Source organism: Buteo buteo, chromosome 2, assembly GCF_964188355.1.
Source record: "Buteo buteo chromosome 2, bButBut1.hap1.1, whole genome shotgun sequence".
NCBI lineage: Eukaryota > Metazoa > Chordata > Aves > Accipitriformes > Accipitridae > Buteo > Buteo buteo.
The window spans coordinates 20571967-20592905 of NC_134172.1; the positions used below are offsets into that span (position 1 = coordinate 20571967).

Here is a 20939-nt window from a genome sequence, read left to right on the forward strand (position 1 = left end):
CAGCTCAGGATTGTGCAGAGGGGAAGAAAAATGCTCCTTATCATTCTGGTATTGTGCAGTAGCTGACGAGAGCGGCAGAGTCTGCTTCTGTTAGCCTGCACTCATCTCTGGTGCTTTAAAAAAAAAGAAAAGTCACTGCATCTTTCTAAGGTAATTTCTGAATATTGTCATTGTCCTTGTCATGATTCACTTTCTTGCTGTACCAGGACCAGCTGCAAGAGAGTGGAAAGGCAGGTGGCAGTGGTCCCGGCTGCTCACAGTGCCTAATGGTGTGAGAGTTAATCTCCCAAAGCTGCCCTCATCCAGCAGCCTTGCACGAGCTGCACAAGCCGCTGCGTTTTCCTTGTCATCAGTACTGTAGAAGGAATAGCAATCTCATCTCTAGCAGTCTTAGAGGTTTGGAAAATGGTGCTTTCTCCCCTAATAGAAAAAACTATCAATCGACCTCTAGATAGCCCATAACTTCCCCGGATGGTGAGACCGGTGGCTACCTGCAACCGTGTTGTATTGAGCTTGCTGGTAACTCACTGAAAGGGTGGTGGGACTGGGCTGAGCTCTGCAAAGCCCAGAATACCCAACTGCAGTGGTGCTGGGGCTTCAGGGAGGAATAAAGGAATTTCCTCCGTGTGGAAGGAATGACCTGTGTAATGAACAGTCAGCCTCTTACATTTGATGTGCCTAGTTTTGCTTGTGAAACAGAAATTGTGTGAAGGAGTTTCAGAAGCTGTATTAATTTTATTTAACAAGTACTTGGTAAGACAGGACAAAAAACAGGTCTGCAATATCTTGTTATATTCCCTGCTCTGAATTTCATAAACTGCACTTCAATATGAATGTTTTCTAGATCATCTGTTTCCTGTTTATCAGGCACTGGTTTTGAAAGAGTATATTGAGTGAAATATAATCAACCTCAACAGTCCTGCACTACATCTAATCTAGTACCCATCTGCAGGCAAGGACACAGGAAGAGTACTTTCTGGTTTGATTTTACTGTTCATGTTTTTAGATGTATCTTTGTTACTTTGAAATCTTTGAGATAATTAGTAAAGCTTGTGATTTGTTCATTTTTAAGAAAAAGTCTTTAAACCTTTAATTCAGTCATTGCAGATTTTTTGCTGTAGCACCCCATAGTTCTCAAAACTCACAGTAGGGATGTGTAAAAGTCAGGAGTTGGCAGAGTGTGTGCCAATATGCTCCGGTAGGCTTGCATAAATGAGCTTATTATCTTCTCTAGTAATTCTGGGGGGGGGGGGAAGCTGGTCTTGAATTCATGGTAATTTTTTCGCTGATCTCAAAAAAAAATTTAATACCATTTGTACATAAGAGAAACTCCTATTGAAAAGACAAAACAAGACTGAATTGAGAATAAAATGACTTGTTAGAAAAGTCCACTGCAAGTTGCTTATATCTGTTTGCAGCGATAATTTGTGAGAACAAAACTGTTGTGTAGTTTCAAGTTCTTGAGTTGTTGGGGGTTGTTGTTTTTTTAATGTGCTGAAGTAATGAAATATCAATAGCTGAAGGTAGACTCTACCATTCTATTTTTGTACTAATTCTTTTTGCTTTGAGATTACCCCATCAGTGGAAGATAGCATCCAGCCCAAAGATTTCTCCTTGCTTGGTTAGGGATTTCTAATACAGTTATGGATACCGGTGCATCTGCATTCTGGTTGACAGTGTGTTAGTAACTTGGACTGATCTGTTGCTACTGCTAGTAGTGTAACTGCTGGAGCAACGTATACTTTTGTGTTTACTAGAAGTGCAAGCTTTATTGCTGCTGGGCTGGGTTTTGTAGCCTGGGTGGGGCTCTAAGTGGGCAGAGTTTCACTGCTGTGCATGCGTCAGCTAATTAAATACATGCTTGTGTGAGCTCCTATTGAATCTGTCTAGACCTAAGTAAAATTTCAGGTCTGATAAGGTTGAAATTACTTGCATGTATGTTCTCAGCCTTGCAACTTGCTTCCCAAATGCTGCTGGAGTAAACCTGAAAAACTTGCTTTGTGTTTCTGTATCTTGTTGAAGACACGCTTTGGATTAATTTATAGTACCTGAGCCAGCTGGGGGGGCTTTTAACACATTTTATATTTTCAACTTTTAAACACATCTTTAAATTTTCAGAAAGATTACTGCTATAATTAAATGTAGGATTTTTCATGACACTCCCTGATTTCATTGTATTTTTCAGGGAAACAGGGGTAGCTTTCTACTCAAGAGTCTGCAGTTCCATATTGTTTGGTGTTATGCTGTCTTAAAACACCAAACTCCCTATCAGGCAGTGAGACATAAGTGTTTAGTACTAGGAAAATCACATTTTTTTTAATCATGCATTATGGTTACACTGTAGGTAGTATAATGGGAGTTACTATATAAGTTTAGTACCAACCAGTAAATGTGGTGGTTCATAAAGATTTTATTTTACATCTTTTCAAATAAACATATCTTACGTAAAGAGTTAGAGCAAAAAATTGAATATACCCCGTGCAGAGCACTAAATACCCATTTAAGCAGGTTAGAGAGTGATTTGGTGCAAACATTTGTTTTTGTTTGGAGTTGTGGGGTTTTTTAATGTAGAGGAAAAGCATCCCTGTGTTTCCTGGTTAACCAGAGATATCCCGGAATAATCAGATACTAGAACCTATTGCTAGCATTCTGTTCCAACTAAAATTGTCAGGATAGTATGAGAAGAATTAGTTTTATGAATTCAGTGTTTGAAACCTATAAGTAGATCTCGGCAAGCTTCTGGAGCTTCAGAAAGTTATGTGGTGTGTGCCATGTCATTTGCTTATTTATAACTGTGGTCTGACAAGTTAGACTGTCACAGTTGTGTCCAATCAGTCTCCTGAGAAAGTCCCCTTCAATTTGAGGCAAGACACTAGTTGTTTAGATTCAGTTGATGACTTGACCCCAGACATAAATGAATGAAAAGCCTTGATGTGGACAGAAGGATTACCACAGGGTTATGCTATGGACTGCTTGCGATGAAATACTGTACAACAGTATAATATTCTGCTTAATTCACTGCTTGCTGTCATGCCGTGTATCGCCCCATCCCGCTCTCTCGTGCTGGCTTTGGCACTGACATGACACAGTGGTGACCCATTTCAGCCTGTTAAATCACTGAAAGTGGAAGGAGAAAACAAAGTCGTTCCTGTGGCTGAGGAGGAGCAAAGCACCTGCTGGGGACTGGCTGGGGGTGAGGCGGGGAGGAAGGGGGGAGGCACAGAGGGATGCACCAGATCGGCTTGGGCTCTTTGCAACTCCCCACCTTAGTCAACACAGGACTACAAAATTGCCTTGATATTAGGTACAATGAATGACTTGTATGGGAAGTAGTGTTCAGGAAGCAGTGAAAAGCCGTTTTGAGGGCCCGTTGCTATTTCTTCTTACTGAGGCTTTATGATTTTTGTTGTTCAGCTTATAGAAAAGCAGTTAAATTTCATTCAGAAAGCAGCTGACTTGGCTCTTCCTTACAATAAAAAGATTTGGGTCAGAAAAGATTGGAACAAGAGTAACACTCTTTTCTGGTGAATTTGTGGTTCTTTACTTGCAGTGCAGAATTGCCATTTTACCTGTGTTATTGGTCAGTCTCCTTTTGTTTCCTTTCCAACTCACTGTGTATGAATGGCCAGGTAGCCTTCTTCTGTTGGTTTATTTATTTAGAAACATGCACAACTACAAAGATAGTTGGGCAGATGACGTGCCCAGAACAACTTCTAACTCCAAAAATAGATGTTTTAGGTTAAGCGTCACGCTGATACCTTAGGTTCTGTCTGGATAATTTTTGCTTGCTTCCTTCCTGCTGCTGAGTTTCTCTCTCCTTCATTTAGTTTCTTTCTACAGTTCTTGGCTTTTCTTCCTGTTAACCTGTCAATGTCAGTGGGAATTTCCATTAAGTTATGGTAGTTCAAATACTGCAGCCTAGGCCATATTCTCTTGGATATAGGGAAGACAGACACTGAGAGTCTGATTCACCTTTTTATTTCAGGGAGTTTATGAGGCAACTATATAGGCATCATTGCAGATATTTTTGATCCACAGCCTTTGGGATGAAAGGACAGTCAAGCCTGTGAACCTCGGCAGGAGCTGATAACATGGTGACTGTGCATCCTGTCTGGTATCAGGAGACACCAGTCTGCTACGTTTTGGTTGAGACACGGGTATAGTTACGTCAAACTCAGAAACACAAACAGCGTCTTCAGCACTGCTGAGTGCCCAAGCACCTAACTTCAGACCCTAGTCAAAGGCACCTTTACTTCGAACATCTTGTCTTTAAAATCTGTTCTACATTGTACGTTTCATACAGTATTAGTTTGTCTTGAAGCTGAATATTGACATCAGCATTAATTCTATTGCGCAAAAAACCAGTGACTTTTTTTCCCTACTAGATAAAACCGTTGTTTTTTTCTTTTCTTTCTGTTTTAAGGGCTCTGGCTTGTTTTATCTTGAATCCAATGTCTTGGTGTGGCATTTCAGAGAGAGGGGGAAGGCTACCCACAAAAACCTGCTATGACACTAGTTTAGTGTGTTCTCCTTTCCTTGGTTACTGGTGATTCAGCAGAAAACCAAGAGATTATTTTGGAAGAGACCCTAACATGCATTTGAAAAGACACCATCAAGATGAATCCCCACTCTTGAATGCCAAAAAGTGTTTGCGAGGAATCTTTCTTCTGACTGTAAACTTTTGCATGCTTTTCATAGTAATTGCTCGCTCATCTTGATTATGTCCACAACCACATATTTATATGTCACACCCGGACCAAGGCTTCCTGTAGAGTACAGTCTGGGAGGGAGAGGGCGAAGGAAATCAAGGTGTTTGGACTTAAATCCTGCTTTGCTCAAAGGCAGAGATCTTTACTGGAGCTGTAACACTGGGAGGTGAGTGACCGTGCATTGTGAACAGACCTTCCTCATGGGATTGCTCTTTTCTTCTCAAAGAGCAAATCCAGCCTGTAATCAGTTAATTATTTACATTGCACATAGAAACTGTCTTTAGGACTTTATCATTGTTGCTTACTTCCTTTTCTGTTAATATAGATTTCTGCTTCTGGAGGCTGAGCATGTTTTGATTTTTTCCAGAAAAAGAGAACTGGTTATTTTTAGCACAAGCCTGCTTTCCAGGTTGCTGTTCATCACCATGTTGCTAAATGGCTCCTCACAAATGTGGCAGCAGGTTTTTGCCTCAGTGCTCTTAGGATATATTTGTGTTGCTTTTTTAAGAGTTGATCTAAGTCCTGTCAAATCTTCCTGAAGGTATGGTTAAGCTCCTTCAGTTCATTAACCATTTCTCAGGGGTAATGCTCCTGCTACAAATAAATATTTTCATTCAGACAGTGACAGATAAGAAAAGCATGGCTTCTCCTTGAATGGGAGCACTCTTCATTTTTTTTATAACTCAGGTTTCCTAACTAATGAACATAAAAAATCTCACTAAATCAAAGTTGATGTGATTATAGGTTAAATAGTGCACCCAGGATTTTCTATTTAAAATATTGGGGAGCCCTTCTAAAATTACATTGAAAGTAGGGTGGATTAGTGCATGAAATATAAAAGTTTTCACATGGAAATGATGTATGGTAATAATTATATGCTAATCAAAGAACTAGACTCACTCCACATGACGTGGAAAGTCTTCTGGGATCGTTAAGATTTCAGAAATGAATAAATAGGTTTTGCCGGTATAAATTTGTTTGCTAGTTGTTCTTTCCAGTCTAGGATTATTTTGGCTAATGACTTTTGTTTTCCTTTTCCCTACCATTCCTTTTATTAAAAAATGGATAACAATCTGTGGCTGGTTGTAAAATACAATTTTAAAGCATCAGGAAAATGTACAGGAAACATAATATGCTGATATAGAAAGAGAACAAATCTCAAGCTAGTTACAGTGTAAATGACTGATAATTCAGATGTAGACTTAGGGCCAAGAAAATATCTCTTTCAGTAACACTGCATATTTCATGTTGAAGTGTGTTGACAAGACACGTGTTTATGTATAAAAGTCGCATCAAATTAAGTTTAAGAAACCAAAACTGAGGCATTGTATTTTTTCTCCTCTTCCTTCCTTGTCTTCCCCCTCCTCAGCCTGCAGCGAGCAGTGCTACTAGTTCAAAGTGCTTGCACAGGTTTAGTTCTCACAAAAAGAGCAGCTGCTCACAGGCCTCCTGCTTGTTGTGTGTCTTTCTAGCATTGATGGTTTGGGTTTTTTTCTCCTACCACCTTTGTATGTGGTCTTTGCTACTTGCTCATGTGACTATCTGTATTTATATTCTCTGAGGTAGAATGTATTTTGCATAAGAGTCAACAATCTTTATCCTCGGTCTCCAAAAATTGATCATACTACATACTAGTTCCTGTTAAGTAGGTGCTTTGCAAATATTTGATTAGCAGAGTAGCAAAGGAATGGGAAGTGAAATCTACCCTGCCTTTACAGTAGCAGATGTCTAGAGCCAAACTAGTCACCCCCACCCAGCTCCACCTGGAATTAAGGCAGAGAAAAAAGCACATTGTTGCCAAATTCAGCCTGCTATTCAGATACCTTAGTGGCATAAAGAAAGAATACAATCTGTAACTCCTAGTAAGGTAAAAAACAAGTTACATAAATTTCTCTGTTGAAACAATTCACTTAACGTTTTGGATGTTATTTTCCTCTTTATTGCACCAAATGCTTTCAATATACTTTTAAAGTGTTAACAACGAAGTGGATGTTTTAAGGATAAATTACACTTGTAATTTTCCCTAGGTTCTATAAAACAACAAATACAGTAATTTGCGAACGTGGAAACATTTTTTTCTTTAAGCACTCTCCTTTCAAAGAATCTACTACAAAAAATATTAAAATTACCAACTGTATAAAGATGGGATAGATGCTGTTGAAGAGCCACGTAAGCATTTGAATTATTTTGCTGCAAATGCATTTCTTCTCTCTCCCTGAGTGGAGCATTAAGTCCTTCTCATGGTCTGGACTTTTCACTTACTCCAGAGCACTTACTAAATCAGAATTCAAATGTCTGGTGTGCCGAGATGGTCTCAGGAGCTGAAAGAGAGATATCAAAATTCATACTTTCTAAAGTTAAAGTTCTTCCTGGTTTATGTCACTGGCTTTTTAATACTTTCCTTAGGCTGTAAGACCTGTATATTTTACAGGGAAACTGGCTTCCACGGTACCACTAGTCAACAGTAAACTCATCACTTAATGCTAACTTATTTACACAAGTATTTGCCTAATATCTGTTGTGGATTTTTATTTTGACTGTAACTGATGCAGTTTTCACAGGAAAGAGATCTCAACAGCAATTAATGCTACTTCCGTTTGAAAACTTTGACCTAAATAAATCTCCACTGATAAGGTTTGCCTTCGTATTCAAACCTCAATCAGAAACATCGTCTTGCTAGTTCTTGGGAGTATAGACTTCCCCAAATTGAACAAAAGTCAGTGGGAGCTGTTTCCATTGGCAATTCCGAAAGCCAGACCAGAAGTACTCTAAAGTGGCCACCCAAAACCCCGTGGAAGATTGGGCGCTGAAGACACAGGTGCACCAGCCATACTTCTAGTGGGAACTGGTTTCTGACAAGCATAGCTGATAGACAGGAGCTGCTATGTGTTTTCATTTTGCTTGTGAAACCATACTCCTCCCGAAATAGCTTGTACCAAATGTTTCCAGCTCATATGAGATGAAGTAAGCTACAATGGCAAAAGTGCAAATTTTTTGCTGGCATAAATTAGACCTACGCTGTGGTTTACTGGTGACACTTTTCAAGTGCAGAGCTAGCTCTAACTTCATTACAACCTGGATAAAACTAATAATATCCAGATGGTAAACCAGAGTGGAATAATATGAGAATACAGCATTCTGTATATATGATTTTCATGTGTACTAAAACCTCAAAAGAAGTAACTCAGATGTCTTTCTAGGTGGTACTAGTCCTTAATTCCACCTTACTGTTGAGGAAACTTGGCTGCTTTCCTTATCGGGTTCATCTGAGCTAGTCATACTCAGTTCTCCTTGACATGTTTTATTTCATTAATGAGTCACTGAGAAACAAAACCTCCACTTCTACAGAGAGGGATAAGTTATCTCAATTCTTTGCGAATACCTATGTATTTGTCCCTCTAGAGCTTATGCCATGACAGTCTATTTGCACTGCAGGTGATGCTCAGGGGCCCTTGTGTTGGAGGAACGGGAGGACCTTTCCTCTTAGGCAGTGTACAAACATGGAACAAAATACTAATTCTTGCTTCTAGGTCTTCAGTCCTGGGTCTGGTAAGCACATTCGCTGCTACGGTTAGAGTGATCACAGTACAACAGCATCTATTTATCCATCATTGAGTATTTTAACAGAGATTAATACAAGGCTATTTTTAGCACTGGTAGATAGATGCTATGTTATTTTAGAATGTGTATTTATTTAGTGTTTTCTTTGATGGTATCTGTGTTAGTATTTGAGGTCACTTGAACCAGCCAGGGCTATATGAATCATCTTTATCCCATTGAGTTTACACATTGTGGTCTAAAACATTTCTTTTTACCTCCTTTATTTCTCTTTCTTTCTTTTTTTTTTCTTTTCTTTTTTTCTTCCCCTGGAGTATGACCCTGGAAAAACAACATATTCCTCATGTTGTGCCAAGTGCAGCTCTCCTGAAAATTGGCTCTGGTTGATCTGTCTTGCCTTCTGGGCTTATCTACTACTAGACAGTAGAAGTGGGAGGGAGACAGTACAGAAAGCCTGAAGACAAGAAGACATTATTACGCTGCTGGCAGCCTTCCTGTGTTTGAAGCCTGCAAAGAAGTCTTCAGTCTAAGGAAGAAAAACAGAGATGAGCATTGTAAAGATAATCTTCCTAACCAAAAGTTCAGCAGAGCTTTTAGTTTCACTGCTGTTTGAATGCAAATTTGGGAGTTTGTGATATAAAGTTTGCTGGCTGATAAAAAGCTTATTGATGATCTGAAGGTCATATGTAACTGCAACTGTAAGCCTAGGCAGAGATAGAGTGTGCTTCAGAATTTATTAATTGCTTCAAACTTTGAAGTTCGATAAACGTAGTCTTAAGTTTTTCTTTTTATACTTAGAGTCACTGGAATAAATGTATTTTTTTTCTTATATCTGGGTATCCAAGATAGGGTACCTCTGTTTTGCATTTGATAAATGATGCAAAACTTGGTAGGAATTTTCTTTTATATTGAGACACTATATTTACCTGGGAAAAATGTGTAAATACTGAAAACTTGTCGTGCAGGCTTGAATTAGAGAATGACAATATTTTAAGACTGAAAAAGAAATCTAATTGCTTTTCTTTCAAGGATGTATACTTTTTTCCATCTTGTTGAGGCTTAGGCATGGCAGTTCTTAGCCAAGCATTCAGGATTATTTAGTTTTCTTCGCTACTTCCTAGCAGTTGCACATATTCTTGCTGTGAATAGATAAAATTCTGTTTACTTGGGAATTAGAGAAATCTCTTCCATTAAGATTCCAAAAGGTAGCATGAGGCAAAACCATGTCAAACAAGGCTCTCCTTAAGGAACCTTATAGAGCTGAGGCAGAAGTCTATAGTGAATTTTAAAGCAGAAGTTTAAATTTAAATGAAGCTTAAATGGATAAGCAACTGATTTTTGTTAATATATAACTGATTTTAATTCTGTTTTGCATTACTATTTAATGAAGTGAGTGCTGTCTTTCGAAGTAGGAAGGTCTACTCTATGCCTGTCTCCTCTGAAGATTCTTGACAGTGGGCTGGCAGGCAAGAGCTTGTTTTTTAACAGAGAGATCCTTTTTTAAATCCCCTTTGTCAAGCTCCATCTGAGAAATTGCAAAGCAATGCAATAAACCAGCATTCTTTTTCCTAAGTTAATAAAACAACCTTAAATATCCTGGATACACAAAGTGGAAAATAAGTTAATCAAACCAAGTTTTATACTTGACATTGTAATATTTTTTTTAAACAAAGGAAGTATTATCTGAAGACTATAATCAGTTCAACTCACAAACATATCTTACAATTTCAAAACTAGATCTCATCTTCCATAACATTTTTTAATTAGGGGACCAGAAAAGGAAAACAAGTCTTTTTGCTTTTTTGACTCCCAATTGCTTTCTCAACTCTGAATGACCTATCTGTTCAACCATGTTAGCAGAAATGAAGAAAATTTTCTGCCTGTACCTGAAAAACAAGTTAGTTACCCAAAGCTGGTTTCACAGTTCAGCAAACTGATTTTTTTTTTAAGTACTTATTTGGTTTTGCTGCCAACATTTGTCAGAATTCTTTTCTTTGAAGGTAGTTCAGTCGTTAGTGCAGGTTACTGTTATTTCTCCTTTTATGATACTTTTTACAAGGTATTGAATTTAAAACTTCATTTAAATTTAAAAAATAAATTTTTGGGTGAACCTTTATTCACCTTGTAGTAATCACATCTAGGACTGCAGGCAGCCCCTTCCAACTTGAGGGGGTTTAGCTCATAGTCCAAACCTTTTAAGCTAAGGAATTGCAAAAGGAAGCATTTCTCTGCTGCCTCTGCTGTCCTGCGACCTCACAGTGAGCAGGATTGGCAAATGATCCAAATGAGCAAAAATCCTTTTCGGCAGGCTTGGTTTGGGTTTTAGCTTTGGTTCATCACACAACTGGCCACACACCCATGTAGGTCAGAAGAGGAAACTGATGGTGCAAAAGCAGGGAACAATGGGGAAGATCAGAAGTGCTGCTTCTGGGGGTGATGTTGGCAACACTGACTTGTTTGAAGCATGGGCCTTATGTTTTTCTGTAAACACCTGTGGCTCACTGAACCTATTTTCCTCTTGAGTCCTTCCTTGTAACTAGGCAGAAGTGTATCTTCTACATTTCCTGAAAAATATTTCAGCATTAACTGTGCATTTTCAGTCAAAAGTTGTATAAAATCATAAATGCTTCCATAAATTATGGGGGACACGACAGGGAATCAAATGCAAGAAGAAAAGCCTGAGCTTATGAGCTTGAAGTAGATACTTTTAATCCATCATAGTTTTTCTATTTTTCCTGATGGTGGAAAAATGATAAGCACATTCCTTAACTTGCTGTATGTGTACTTCCCTCTGAGTCCTCGTGGCTTGGAGGGCCACCACCTTACCCTTCAGCCACTCCGCCTTTCTGCCACTGTAGAAATTAATTAACAGTAGAAATTAATGGCTGTCTTGTGTGCAGGAAGTCCAGTCATTAGTGCAGGTTATCGTTATTTCTCATTTTATGATGCATTTTACAAGGTATGGCAGCTTAAGAAAGGCAGTCTCCTTGAGAAAAATTACAATTGCTTTTACTGTGAGTTTCTCTTTCAAAAAAAACACAACCCCAAAACTTTTTTTCAGTTCTTTGGGTTTATATTCAAATTAAAACTAAGGGCAGTGTTTTCTTTTTAACATTGTTCTTCAAAAAATATTTCTTAGTAAGACTGAAAATGGAAAAATGAGTATGTGTGCACAGAGGAATGTGGAGGGCATAAGGGTGCACATTCCAGATCGCCTGTGCTGTTGCGGTGATGCAAAGCAGCTGTGAGTCGAGTTAACTGGCCCTTGTACTGTGCAGGCAGTCTGCTCATGCCTCTGGTCCCAAAAATATTGCTTGGTTTGATACTACGTGGCTTCAACTCTTCAGAAATGCAATGTTGTGCTCACTGTGGGTGCATTATTCAGAGCTCTTTTTTTTTTTTTTTTTTTTTAATTTGCATTGGAGAATTTCCTATATTAAGATTAGCATTAATGGTTGAAAATGCGTGTTGGTAGCTCAGGGCTTTTCTTTATTAATTTATTTATATGTGTATGTGTGTGTAAAATATGTATATATGTATATGAAATTCTTGCTTAAGGGGCAAATTAAATCTGTTAAATGTTTTTTAATTTGGGTTTTCAAGTATGAAAATAATCAAAAAGCTAGGTTTTCTTTTGCATACTGTTCATCAGCAATACATAACCTGACTCAGACGTGAGAGAGAGTTTCTGTGGGCTGGTTCTGCTCTCTGAGTCTTGCAAATGTGATTCTGGAGTCCAGGAGAGGAAATGAGTGGCAGCTGATCAAATACTGGCATCAACCACCTAATCATGGGAAATGCTTTTTGACTGGATTCAGAACAATGTTACCATGTAACATGTAGTAGAAAATACTACAGAAGATTTCTTATCTTTACAGTTTGTTTTTGTCTTCATCTTTACAGTAAAAGTGATGTTTTGTTGTCGCCATGCTTACTGAATGACAAAGTTTGGTAATTTCTGTTTGATCTCCCTTCAGAGGCACCGTGACACTGGTGTATGTTCAGATTAACGGCACTGAAACCACCAGAGTTGCTTTTTATTTATGGGCTATGACAAATATAAATAGAAAGCGGATTTATGTTCTCTTGCCTATTGAATGTGTGCTATTGTCCCTCTAAGCTCATGAAATCCTCCCATAACAAAAGTGACCTGTAAACTGAGGAAAAAAAGTCATGCAATTATAGTGCGTTGCTTTTACCAAATTATATTTTATTTTGCATCAAGGGATAAAAAAGATGTTTACCTTGAGTTGTATAATCATTTCAACACCCAATTTAATTGGACTAGGAGGGTGACGGTACTCGAGAGTCGATGACCCCCTGGCAGCTCTGCTGCACCCTCCCCTCACACCCCTCTTCTTCTGCGAGGCCAGGAAGGCTTTCTGGGGCTACGAAATACAAGGCAGTAATTGAAATACTCGGCCTGCAGCAAAATGAACGTTGCAGTTGTTATATCTGAGCAGTTAATATCCAATAAGTAATGACAATAAATCCATGAAATTTTGTATATAGCATTACTGCCAAAATAAATTGGGATTCTGTGTGGAAAAACCATATCCAGAGCAGAAGCAAAACCTGGCTCACTGTAAACACACCAGGATATTGTTCTTTCCCAAACACTGAACAACGGGCACATAAACTCACTGCTTCAGTAGCCAGAAGCTGCAGAGTATGTATGTGAATGAATGTGTATTTTAATGTCTGTGAGTAGGGAAGAGTAATGCATGTTTAGAAACTGTATACGGAAGAACAAGTAAGGATTCCTGCCTCGATGACCACAGAAGAGGTGGACAGGAAAGTGCTAAAACAACACTTAAACAATCCCAAATGTCTGTTCTGAGGTTGCTACACAGCTCAGGCTCTTTCTGGTTTCCTTGAGACTTAAGGTCTTTCTTATGTCCTACCAGGAGCTGTCGTGCTGTCCTGACTAGCAACAACTTTTGCTTTTGCTCTGACAGCATTTTCATAAACAGAGCCCATACAGTGGCTTCATGCAGCAAAAAATTTCTGGATGGCATCCTGATAAAATCTGGAAGACTGGTAACCCTCCCAGGTGACTACAAACCTATTAGCCTGACCTCAGGCATTACACTACTTTGGAGTAAAAAATTACATGGTAAATAGAAGAGGAATACAGTGCAAACAAGATGCAGGGAGATAAATGAAGGGATTTCTCTAAACCAAGGAAACGCAATACTTACCCATTTGGACTTCTAGTACAGTATTTTGCATGGTGCTGCATAGAAAATTCTTACTTCTCCTGAAAGATATAGATTGAGAGCTAAAAAATGTTGTTTTAGCTGAAGGCTAACGTGCGCTGGCAGAGCAAGTTCTGTACATTGTGCTCTCTGATTATTCTGGAAGGTCCATGTCACCAAGAATAGCTGCTGTGCCGCTTTACAGAACAGTTAAATACTTGTAGTATGACCTTCGTGTACTTGCTTCTGGTGTCACTCGTGTTCAGTTAATTAACTTCATAAATTAGATTTGTATAATGCACACGGTATTGCTTGTGTTTTCAGAATATTTGCCTCACAGCTTCGGCCTTCACCTAATGCATAGTCAGAAATGGCCAGAAGGAATCATGTTTTAATGTCATCTTTTCACAAGTCAACAGTTTCCTAAATAATGACATATTTGTGAGGTTAGAATGTGTGACAGCACATTAAAGTGTGTTACCAAAAAGCCTATTCACAAGTTGGGTTTTCCTTCTCCTTAATAATTATTATTAATGATGGTAATAATAATAATGTGAAGTACATGCCATCATTATGCCAGTGTAAAAGTAACCAAAACATTTGGCTTTTCTACATTTGTTATTGCTTCTGAACAATAATGAAGCCCATCTGATCCCTTAAATTGTTACTATATGGCATTTATTCTGCGGCCATCCCAGTTTGTTGTTCTCAGGCAGGATGCTCTTAAAGCCTTTCTCTTTATTAAGCAGCTGAGTTGCATGTGTTATATGTGAAATGGTTCCTTAGGTTTCTTTTCCCATTATATTTTGCCTTTCTTTGTTGAAGAGAATTTTTTTTTCTATTGAATTCCATTTTGCAGTTATAGCATTCAGGTAAGGCTACAGCATCTCTGTATTTGTTCAGCTGCTTAGGGGAATTTTGTTTCACTGCATGGACTCATTTTTCCTGTTCAGAAAAGTTATACTTGAAAAACATGATCTTAAAAGCTGTTATAAGAGGTGAGCATTATTTAATAGACTCCTTTAAGTGTGTTTTCTGTTTGGTTGGTTGGTCAGTTTGGTTGTTTTCCAAATCTGAGTGACATGATTCATGGAATATAAGTGTAATTGTAGTTCATTTTGTTCCTGCCTGTTGAACTCTTCTTCCAGAATCCACAAGACATCATTTAGAAAATCAGCAGAACATTTATCTGTGAGTTGTAGATTACTCTGTATATAGAATTTAAGTTATTTTCATTAAACCTTTCCCTATATCATAAATAAATGCTTGGTGCCTCCTAGCATCCTCCTCTTTTTAGGTATTCTCTTGTGAAGCTTTCAGGACAAAGCCAAGTGAACTTAAAGTTTATCTGTTGCCAGATAAGCATTTTGTTCTTTAATTAGAATAATATAGACCAGATTGCTGTCAGACCTTGTGACAGGTATGTGTATTTTAAATCAGTATTTCAAACAATAACTGAAGATACCTATTGCTATGAAAGGTTGTATTAAAGTGCATCAACTTCCCAGCACACAAACTGAAGTTTTAAAAAGATGACTCGAGATATTTCTGCTCAAAAAATAAAATGTTCTTTTATCAATTTTGTGGCAAGCCCACTAGCTAATAGCTTGCAAATTGCTAAATTGTCTGAGCTGTATGCCTTGTCTTGTTTTCTTCTTAACTATGACATTAGCAAACAAGGATGAGCTCATCTGTATTGTGTGCATCACAACTCATCCAAATCTGAAGGACTTTCATTGCTTTAAAATTTCCTTTTGGACTGAGACTGCACTTTATTTTTTTGTGCCATTTGCTACTCAAACTGTGTTGCATGTCAAAAATCTCCGCCACAAAGAAGTCACATTTCTATTACTCTGTTTTCCACTTCATTAATGTGCACTAGTATCTTTGTACATACTATTGCATTTGTCTTAGGTTTTTAGGAGAAAGGGGCATTATCATGACAGGCATTATATCTGAGCCGCTTAATTTATATTTTGTCTTTGATTATTTGGCACATTATGAAGTGTTAATTTTTGCACTCACTGAAAGGTGTAAGCAGATTTACAGGAAGTTTAACCAAATCTGTAGAAATGTGGCTTTACGTTTGTCTGACAGTATACAGCAGATGTTCTGGCTTTTCTAGACTGTGCAAATGTCCAAAAGACTTAAAAACTTGCATCAAAACATTTGTAAAGGGAATGTGATTTTGGTGCTCTTGTTGTAGGTTCTTTAAACATTGTCACTCCAAACTCTGTGAACAGCAGTGATAACCAAGCTATAAAATCCTTCATTTGGATTTTGGGCCCTGATATTCCAAATTTAAACACCAAGAAATGAATGTTCTTCAAAACCATTTTTTTTCCTCTGTTTTGGGACTGTATTTGGTATGTCACAATATCCTGTTCGGAGCTTTCTCGGGTATGTCACAATATCCTGTTTTCCACGTGGATGCATGTAGTACGGACCTTCCCTCCCCAAAGATATCCTTGCACTGTTGAAAACAGCAACTAAAAAGTCTCATGAAAACATTTGGGGTATGCTGTGAAATTTTTTGTTTTGTTTTTTTAATTCAAAGGCAGACAGACCATAAGACTTCAGAAAAGTCCTGCTACTTTTTTGATAAAAAGTAAATAAGCTGTAATTGATGTGTTCATTTCTCAGAATTTCTAAATCCATGAAGTGTATTTAATATTTTTGTAAAGTATTTCGGATATTCTGTGTTTAGTACTTTGGGAAAAGTATGTACTTCTGCATTAAGGCAATTTGAAAAACATTTGATTCAATTTGGCCTACTTTTCTAGTATTAGATTACTGAATTTCATTGAAAGCCAACAATCTAATGACAGGTATCACCTGAACTGTAAAAACATGAAGGTGCTCTAGTCATTACTGGTAGATGTTTTGAGACATGTAAAACTTCAACGTCTATTACTCTGGCAGGTAGGTGGCCTTTTATGTTGGTTTGGGTTGGTTTTTTTCTCTCCATATACCTTAAATTAAAATGATCCTAAAGACTCAGAGAACATTAAATGCTTTACCTTGTGTTTTTCTTAGTCATATAATTGCTTAAATTTCAGGACTTGTTTCTGTATAGGTAACCAGAAATTACTTATATAGGAGAAGTCTCCTATGCCATTTAAACTCCTAGCACATTGTGTAGCTTATAAAAAAACCCACAACAGTCTGGGTGTGGATATTTTTTGCCTTGTGCTTTTGGCGGGGGGAGGGGAGGGGGGGATGGGGAGATTAATTTTTGTGTGATTGAAATGATGAAAACCTCATTTAAAACAAATTAAGGAGTATTTTGCTGAACTGATTTATTTCTCTACAGCAGAACTTAGCTTAACCTTTTATTTCTCGTGCAAGAATGGCTTTGAGTGTAATTTAAACTGTCAAATGACATTTATCAAATGATGGCTTTGCCCTGTAACAGGCAAATGTCTTCCACAAAATCGATTAGCTGCTGACCTCATCCACCCTTTTCAGACCCTTCAAGGTAGATTTCAAAGAGTTGTAAAATAATCACTTCACTTTCAGTTTATACTTCAACACAAGGCGTTTACTGTCCTGGTAGCGATACTGCAGCATGTTCCACATCTGGGGAGAGGAGGATGTAAATGCCTGCCTATAGCTCTGCCTGTCACCACCCGGCCCGTTGTGCTTTAACCGAAACCCTTACGCCTTGCAAAATAGGAACAGCTTTAGAAATGGCTTTTTACAGGATAACAGAATGAATAAGATTAAGAAACTTTATCTTCTAGATGATAGTGCTCTAGTAATCAGGAAAATGCTGTTTGGTAAGACCTGCAGGGTGTTCAGTTATCAAGAAGGTGCCGGAAGAATGAAGGATAACAGTGTCCTAGATGTGAAATTTTGTACCCCAAACAGTTTTCCTCTGTTGCGTTCTTGTTCTGCAGCCTTGTTTTTTAAGAGCAATCCATTAGAAGCCGATAGGCTTGCTTTTGCAAGCATTGACCTACCGGTACGTGAACTAACTGTGCCTTTGAAGAAGTCTGTGGCCCTGTCAAAATGGTGACTCCTTGTCTGCACAAAAAGTAGTCTGATATTTTTTTCTCTTCAGAGCTTTGTGTAAGTTTCCTTGCCAAAGAAGAAAGTGAGATGCAGAAAGCAAACCATGAACATAAAAATCTTAGAACTGCTGGTGGTGTTGGAAGTTCAATTCTATTTTTAGACCTAAATAATTTATTTCTTCCAAAGTCTCTTCTACTCCCACTTCTTCCAAAATCTTTGTTTAAATCACAAATTTGTGAAAAATGCACTTGACTTTCTCTGAGTAACAAACCAATTGTAGCTTGTTTGTCTCAGGAGTTAGACTGCTGTGAATTGGCTTTCAGTTCAGAGAGCTGGGAGATAAACAGAGCTGAAAAGAAAGTAGCACTTCCACAACTTTAGCCACATCCAGCATCCAGAGGAGCAGATTTTCCTGTGTGTGAAACTGCCAAGAGCCATAACTGCAATTGAGATGTTTTATCAAGCTGTTCTGTGTGAAAACACCTCATCCCCCCCCATAGGTTCAGCCAGCGAGTTTGGCTGGATGATATGTTAAATTAATAAGAAACAGTATTTATGCTGTATATTAAAGCTGAGATACTGAATACAAGAAACCATGTACAGAATGAAGGCTTTAAATAGGAAGAGAGTTTCAAAAGGAACCGCTAGGCATTGCTAAGTAGTCTGCATGTGATTTCTGATGTGCTTGGGATGAAATTTTGGACATTGATGTACGTGGCTTCTTTGATTTTGTACGGTTGTTTGCATTTGGGGTTTGTTTTTTTAATTAATAATACCAGCTGAAATGTGTTACACAGGTTTCTTGCTGCAGCATCATAGTGATAGGCATCAGCTTGTATCTGTTGGAGAACAGGATCATTGTTCTGGCTCCTCTAGCTAAATATGCAATATATGCTGTAAATTGCCTTTATTATATGCTGCTTAAATATCTCATTGTCTGCTTTGCATACAAGCAATTTATTGCTGCTTATGTTCTGACAGAATGAAAACTAATGTTTAATTATGCATTGCCCTAGTAATGTGGTGTTTAGGGTGAATGTATCTGAATTAAATAAGGGCCATTAATAATGCCTAACAATTTATGATATATTCATTGCGTGATTTCAAATCATATAAATTAGAGAAGCTTATTTGAAATGTCACAAATATAAGATGGCTTTGTGGGAACACTTCTCTGTGTGCTAATTTCAGAATCATTACCAGCTGAGTCTTACTATTTATTCAATGTCCAGTAGGCTTTTATTATTCCCTTATTTGCAGTTTAATTACAACCTCTGTTTTCCTGACAGTGTGAATTCAATCCTAAACCTGCAGGAGCAAAATGAGTTGCAATCAGCCGGTTTTTGCCTGAAAGCCTCCTTTCGCTTCGGCCCCCTCCCACCTGCCATGACTGAGCCACAGCTCTGAGCAGATCTCTACAGCCACAATTTTTTGTACAAAGTGTTTAAAGGGGCGATGCCAGTCTAAGGCTTTTAAAATTGTTCTTCCTTAAAGCTCGTAAGTTGTGGGGGATGTCTCCATCTCACATAACCACCTGGTTTTATACCAATATCACAGAAGATATTTGAACAAATTACTTAGAGAGGTTTCTGGGTCACTTATTAATATCTTGTGTGCATGAGTTTACAAATGTTATTAATAGACATGAGGTATTATACATAATATGCATGGTTACTGTGCAACTAAAATCTTAGTCATTTATATTTAAAATAAACCATTCTCTAAGGCTATTATATGGGATTTAAATTCCTCAAAGATATAGTAAGCATTGTCAGTTTCAAATAACAAGACAAACTGCAGCAAAACTTTGCATTGGCAACAACAAATCAGGGCAGTTAAAGGATGTAGGTTGCATGACTAGAAGAACTTTCTCAGTATGATGCACATGCATTTATTGTAGAAATGCTGTAAATGTGGGTTCTCTTAGAAGTAGTTGTAATTAAATGAATGCTTGATCCTGAGTCCTCAGCAACAAGTCAGTCCTCTGTCCAGTGAGCTCTTTCTGCTTCATTTATGCGTTGTGATTCTCTCTTGTGGGAAATTATTTCTTGCTTATGATTATGTTACATTCAGAAGCACTCCTTAGAGAAAAATGGGTATTTCTTATTTCTTATGTAATTATTACAGCTATTGTAACACAGTTTCTGTTGTAATTGGGAATACTGAACTTTCATCCTCACAGTCACGTTTCATTTGCTATTGCTAAGGGAGCTAGCTGTATTTGGTGGGTAATGTGAAGAGATGCACATAATACTTGGCAAAGGTATCACATGAATCTTAAAATATTCTGTCACGCTTGACTTGCAAATGCAGAAAAACAAACAAAATTTTCATCTGAAATGAGTTGGAAGGTTCAAAATGTCGTCTTTGTGTTTCATATTTAGAGTCTTTCAGATGTGACTGTTTCTTTACATGGTGATGGCAAAGTGGAGAATTGATCCCTCTGACCTCTTCCTTTTCAAGAGCTGTTTGGGGGGGAGTTTGGATTTTGTTTCTTCTCTCCGCCCGGCACCACACCGTCCTCCCCCACCTGCAATGTGGTTCCAGCTTCCACCAAGATCTAATGACATGGATATTCCTTTCTGTCTTGTGTGCACTTTGCAATCTGGCCTTATCAAATCTATCCAAAAAATGTACTATTGCACAAAGAACCAGAGCTTACACTTGAAGGGTTTAAATTAATTAATGGCCTGTGCCACTGGGACATGCCATTACTCAGCTGGTATGCTATACCAAAGGTCATTTCTACTGTGTGTTCATCACTTGCTTTTTTACTTTCCTCTTCTGCTAGAGAGGAATTCCCTAAAATATTAGAGAAATTACTTTTACATACCTGAGAGTTGGATGAATCTTTGGGGGGGAAGAAAACAAACAAAAACAAAACAAACAAACAAAAACAACAAAGAAACCAACACCCCTCAAAAAAAAAACCAAAACAAAATAACCCAAACCTGCTCTTAGTCTGCATTTTTTTTTCCTGATTTGGGGGGTGGGGAGGTGGGAGGAGTGTACATTCACATCTTGTAAGGAACTTCCTAGGAGAAGTGTTTTGGAAATTTTGCTTAGAATAAAAGAATCTCTAAAGTATGCAAATATGAGCACATTTGGCTATGTTACTCTGTTATGTAGATGGCATTTGTAAGGCCTACAGGTAAAATTAAAACTGTGCCGTTATAGCACAAATGTAAATATTCGCAACATGAAAGCAAATCTATAGATGTATCCAGAGAAAATTTACATCAACAAATTGAGAAAGCAAATGCATGTAAAAATTTGATCAATGCCATTTTAATAATCTAAAATTCAGATTTGCAAGCAAACCTGTTGTTACTGTAGATGATTGAAGATGTATGAATTCAGCATTATTGACAGTATTCAGTGGAAGGTGTTCTTGGGATCGCTTTTGGTTAGAATGTACATGAATGTATCTTATCCCTCGTTCAGGCATGGAATTTGTTGT

At 37.9% G+C, this 20939-nt stretch overlaps 1 protein-coding gene across 2 annotated transcripts in view; it reads left to right on the plus strand.

Annotated features, from left to right (window-relative positions):
• Positions 1–20939, plus strand: part of PIP4K2A (phosphatidylinositol-5-phosphate 4-kinase type 2 alpha) — a 119478-nt gene that overhangs the window by 40143 nt on the left and 58396 nt on the right. Inside the window, exon 1 of one of the 2 annotated variants that reach the window (XM_075047706.1) lies at positions 4759–4875. The exons of the other annotated variant lie outside the window; for it this stretch is intronic. The gene's annotated coding sequence lies outside the window, so the exon portion shown is untranslated. Of the gene's footprint in view, positions 1–4758; positions 4876–20939 lie in introns of those variants that run through there. 2 annotated transcript variants of the gene reach the window in all.